The sequence below is a fragment of the Erythrolamprus reginae genome, chromosome 3, assembly GCF_031021105.1.
Source record: "Erythrolamprus reginae isolate rEryReg1 chromosome 3, rEryReg1.hap1, whole genome shotgun sequence".
Lineage (NCBI taxonomy): Eukaryota > Metazoa > Chordata > Lepidosauria > Squamata > Dipsadidae > Erythrolamprus > Erythrolamprus reginae.
The window spans coordinates 222,474,536-222,480,694 of record NC_091952.1 but is presented as its reverse complement, the minus strand read 5'-3'; positions in this window follow the sequence as shown (position 1 = coordinate 222,480,694).

The following is a 6,159-nucleotide window of genomic DNA, read 5'->3' as shown; positions in this document are numbered from 1 at the left end:
TTATTTATTTATTTATTTAATTTATTTATTTTGTCTAATACACAATGAGGGTTTTATTGGGTATATATATATATTTTACTATGCACATAGTAAAATACATGATGAAGGTTATAGAGGAGATACTCATAGTAAAATATATCTATGAAAGAATAGAAAAGAAGATATAGTAATAGAACATATCAATGAAAGAATAGAAGAAGAGATATAGGAATAGAAGAAAGGTACAGGAGATATAGGAGAGCAATAGGACTGGGGACGGAAGGCATTCTAGTACACTTGTACTCGCCCCTTACTGACCTCTTAGGAATCTGGATAGGTCAACCGTAGATAATCTAAGGGTAAAGTGTTGGAGGTTTGGGGATGACACTATGGAGTCCGGTAATGAGTTCCACGCTTTGACAACTCGGTTACTGAAGTCATATTTTTTACAGTCAAGTTTGGAGCGGTTAATATTAAGTTTAAATCTGTTGTGTGCTCTTGTGTTGTTGTGGTTGAAGCTGAAGTCATCGCTGACTGGCAGGACATTGCAGCATATGATCTTGTGATCTTCAAAAGACGACAATTTCTTTGAGAGCAACAGCAGGAATACGCTGCTTAGATAAGATGATCTTAACAGAGTAGATGGTCTTTTAGTGAAAGAATACAAGGAAAAATAACCATAACCCGCCCAAGTATTTGCTGAGCAGACAAGCATTTGGTGAATATTCAGGGTAGCTAGGAGGTGAATCATCCAGGTCAAGAATTCAGGATCTTTGTTCTTCTGTCTCAGTGCTCTTTAATTTCTCCCCCAAGAGAGTCCTAAATTCTGCTTCGTGCCTGAAATATTTTGAAGTGAGATTTTACCACATTACAGTTGTTAGTTGCTAAGTCATTTGTAACCTATTTTACGTGTACTGTGACCTACATCTACATAATTAACTCTGCCCTCCCCCACACACTTTCCTCCTCTGTCTTATCCTGATTTTAATGCAACACCAATAAGTCACTCTGCGCATCTGACAAAGACAGCTGTCACTCATAAAAGCTTTGCTTTTTAAATCCATTAAATTATACAGTACTGAACAAACTTTTGATCTTTGCCTACTGTAGATTAATGCAACTGTCCTCTTACAATGTCCATAGATTTTAGATTCTTTGTCAAAAGCTTCCCTTAAGTGGTTATAAATGCCTTCTTATATTTCTCAATTTTAGATTCAGGAAATGTAAATTAAGGCTACCTTTATTTTAAATGCAGATATCCACAAATGCCACAAATAAATGTGCTCAACATGGGGCTACAGTTGAATGTTCCGAGACTTCATCTTATTCAGATTTGCAGCCGTGCGAGCAATCATGGGTGTACCTAGATACACCCATGTAACACCATCACTCTGTGAGCTGCACTGACAGAGTTGGCCTTCAGGTCCTGTCAGCCAAGCAATGTTGTCTGGCAGGACCACAGGGAAGGGTCTTCTCTGTGGCAGCTCTGGTCCTCTGGAACCAACTCTTCCCCGGAGATTCGCATCGCCCTCACCCTCATGGCCTTTCGAAAGGCCTTAAAAACATGGCTTTGCCAGCAGGCCTGGGACCATTATACTTTGCTCTGGCCAGTAGCTATGAATGAATTATGTATGAATGTTTAATATTGGGATTTAAATTGTATTTTTACCATTGTATTTTTTATTCTTGTTCGCCGCCCTTAGTCTATTTGGAGAAGGGCGTCCTATAAATTTAAGTAAATAAAATAAATTTAACTAAATAAATAAAATAACATCCCAGCGACCAGTTAGGTCCCACAGAGTGGGCCTTCTCCGGGTCCTGTCATCTAAACAATGTCAGTTGGCAGGGCCCAGGGGAAGAGCCTTCTCTGTGGCGGCCACGGCCCTCCGGAACCAACTCCCCCCAGAGATTAGAATAGCCCCCACCCTCCTTGCCTTTCTTAAGCTCCTCAAAACCCATCTCTGCAGTCAGGCATGGGGGAATTAAGATAATCTTTCCCCCTAGGCTTCTACAATTTATGCATGGTATGTTTGTATGTATGATTGGTTTTATAACAAGGGTTTTTAGCTGTTGTAGTATTGGATTTTTTACATTCTGTTTTTTGTCACTGTTGTTAGCCGCCCCGAGTCCATGGAGAGGGGCGGCATACAAATCCAATAAATACATACATACATACATACATACATACATACATACATACATACATACATACATACATACATCTGTATTTTAAGAAGAGGAAGTTTAAAGAGCTAATTTGGTTAAGGGGTTAAGGCATAGAAGACTAGAAAGGGATAATTCCAGTCATTCTCTCAGTCTAGTCCAATTTACAGGTTTGTTGCTCTTGGGGAAAAATGAGAGGAAGAAGGTATATTTTCCGCTTTATTTATAAAATAATAAATGCAGGATAAAAATTAATTAAAAATGAAATAAAAAGAGAGTTAGTTCGGCCAGTAGTTAAGCAGCCAGGCTGGAAACTAGGAAATTGTGAGTTCTAGTTTAGGCATTAAACTAGGAGATTGTGAGTTCTAGCTCACTTTAGGCATGAAACCAGCTGGGTGACCTTGAGTTAGTCTTTTTGCTCTAAATAGAAGACAATAACAAGCCACATCTGAAATGTTATCAAGAAAATAGCAGGGACTAGTCCAGGCAGGTGCCTGCTAACTCAGAGGAGCACACACAGATTAATAAATAATTCAGGCAATCTATGACATATACCAGTATAATGGGAGACAAAAATATGATACATTTAAAAATCCTAAATGTTAAATTCTACTTAGTTTATTTTCCAGCCAGAATAAGATGTGGATTGTGCTTTTAAATTTAGAATTTAACATTTCCTTGCCTGCAGTTCAGTGGTGAAATCCAAACTTTTTACTACCGATTCTATGGGCGTAGCTTGGTGGGTATAGCATGGGAGGGATACTGCAAAACCTCCAATCCCACCCCACCCCAGTCAAAGGATATTGCAAAATCTCCATTTCACCCCTCTTGGGGGAAGGATATTGTAAAATCTCCATTCCCACCCCACTCTGGGGCCAGCCAGAGATGGTATTTGCCGGTTCTCTGAACTACTCAAAATTTATGCTACTGGTTCTCCAGAATCTGTCAGAACTTACTGGATTTCAAACCTGCGGCAGTCTAAATTTATGTTCAATTCTTTTATCAGCTGATTCCACAGCACACCTTGACTCAGACTACTATAACTAAATTGGATTTTTATTTATGGCAGAATGCAATGGAATAACAGTCCTGTCTTCACTTATAAGGCAGCAGTGAGGAAAGTGAGGATGTCTTGCTGCCCTATTTGTGGGCGATAGCTGGTCTCTACATGCAAAACAATGATGGGCAACATGGAAGCTGGTCTGAGCCACAAGACCTAAGAATGGTAATTTATGTATACATCGCCATCTCCAGTGTGTTGTTAATATTGCAATTGGTACTGGCTCTGATGATGTTACCTAATTTAGACTGGATAGAATAGACTAATTCTTTATTGGCCAAGTGTGATTGGACACACAAAGAATTGTCTTTGGTGCATATGCTCTCAGTGTACATGTGTAGAGTTTGAAAAAATGAACCGTCTGCAAGGAAACAACTAAGCTTAGAGAACACCTAGAACCCCTCATTTCAACCATGTGCTACAAATATTCTCCTTTACTGATCTTGCAATCTGAACACAGATTTCAAAGCCATCTTATTCAAAACTACCATACTGACTGAGATTACTAAAGTATTATGGCACATAATCCTTATTCAATTTGCTATTTGTGAAGTATATCTTTTAACAAGAACAGCTTGTCAGCTCTATATTAAAGTAGCATGACTGATATTCCTACAAGATTTATTTATTATTTATTGATTACTTAGATTTGTATGCTGCCCCTCTCCGAAGACTCGGGGCGGCTCACAACACGTGGAAACAAATCATAAATAATCTAAACAGATTTAAAATATTTAACGATTTAAAAAAGACCCCATATACTAACAGACATACACTCAGGCATACCATATATAAATTAAACATGCCCAGGGGAAGATGTTTCAGTTCCCCCATGCCTGACGGCAAAGGTGGGTTTTAAGGAGTTTTCGGAAGGCAGGAAGAGTAGGGGCAGTCCTAATCTCCGGGGGGAGTTGGTTCCAGAGGGCCGGTGCCGCCACAGAGAAGGCTCTTCCCCTGGGGCCCGCCAACCGACATTGTTTAGTTGACGGGACCCAGAGAAGGCCCACTCTGTGGGACCTAATCAGTCGCTGGGATTCGATATAATTTTAATTCCAATGCTGTCAAAAAGTTAGTAATAATGTGGGCTTTGCAGGAAGATTTCATCTCATTTTTGTAAGTCAATACTAGTGTATGGTTAGTCACAAAATTGGAGACCAATTCAGCAATAATTAACCATATGCCCACAGAGAACTCACAGAAGGCCAGTTAGGTCCACAGAGTCGGCCTTCTTCAGGTCCCATCGGCTAGACAATGTCCTCTGGCAGGGCCTAGGGGAAGAATTTCTCTGTGGTGGCCCCGGCTCTCTGAAACGAATTCCCTCCAGAGATACGTACTACCCACTCCCTCCTGATCTTTCGTAAAGCTCTGAAGACCTACCACTGTTGGTGGGCATGGAGGTCGTGAGCGACGAGATTGTCTGGCCGATGTTGTGAATGATTGAATTGGATGAATGTGAATAACTGTACATGGGGTTTTTAGATTTTTTATTAGTTTTGTATAATTCTTTTTTTTAAAAAATTAGATTTCTTCGCATATATTGTCTGCATTTATAATATTGTATGCCGTGCTGAGTTGCTTCGAGAAGGGTGGCATAGAAGTTAAACAAACAAATAAATAAGGTTGATAACCTTACACAAAACTCATGCACAGGCTGAATGTGAAAGTTAGTGATGAGCACAAGAGAATATTGAACATGTTCTATGAATGTTGCAATAGTTGAGGAAAGTCTGGAAGCTCTTCATATCCCTTGAAAGGACTGGTGTCGCAGAGCCTTATGGTGATTGCAGCAGATGAAAACACCCAGTTTTCTGGCTTAGAAGGAAGGTGTGCTCAACAGATGGTGATCACTCAGGAGCCAGAGGAGACAAAATGGCCCACAAGACTGTTCCAATTTATTATGTTCAATTTGTATAGCAGTCCATCTTTCATACATGACTCGTAGTGCTTAGCTACTTGGAGATGTTGCCAATTAGATGACAATTCAACAGTGATGTGGTGGAAGCTGAGCTGGTGTTAACTTTCAGCCTGCTGGGGAACAACAGCAGCCAATTTGGCTGCAAGTGATCCTTTTCTAGCAACAGCCTCCTGTTTGGCAGTCACAGTAACAAGTGATTTGGGATGCTTGGTTTCAGGATTCCATATTTCTTTGCAACTAGAAAGCTGGCAACAACTGCAGAAAATACGACTTCAGCAACAGAGTGATCAATGCATGGAATGCACTACCTGATTCTGTGGTTTCTTTCCCAAACCCCAAAAACTTTAACCTTAAGACTGTCTACAGTTGACTTCATCCCATTCCTCAGAGGTCTGTAAAGGGCGTGCATAATTGCAGCATCGTGTCTACCATCCCTGCCCTATTGTCCAAATTTACCTATACTGTACTTGTTTGCTTTTGTTTATGTTTATATCACACCTATTATCCTTTTTTGGTCCCAATTTATTTATTTTTAATCTGCTTTGTCAAGTGCGTACTGGTGGTATACAAAGATATAACAGTATTTATATACATGATACTAATAAAAGCGAAACATTAGATTAGGACAGAAGACAGAAGGCACACATAATAAATAATAAATATATAAATTTTGACAAATAATAAACAGACAGACAGGGAGAACAGGATTGGGCCAATTATTGTGCTGGTAGGCCATATACTAGTTGTTGTGGAGCGCCCATACTCTGGATTAGGGGTCTCCAATCTTGGCAACTTTAAGACTTGTGGACTTCAACTCCCAGAATGCCCCAGCCAGCTTTGCATTCTGGGAGTTGAAGTCCACAAGTCTTAAAAGTTGCCAAGGTTGGAAACCCCTGCTTCTACATGACAGCTACCATTCTGTTCGACATGCTAAATCAGGATTCTGATTCTCCCATCTATTCCAGCTGTCTCGACCAGCTGGGGCTTATTCAAAGCGAAGCGCCTGCGAGTCCAAATGGATGCGACTGGCAGTTGCATTAGC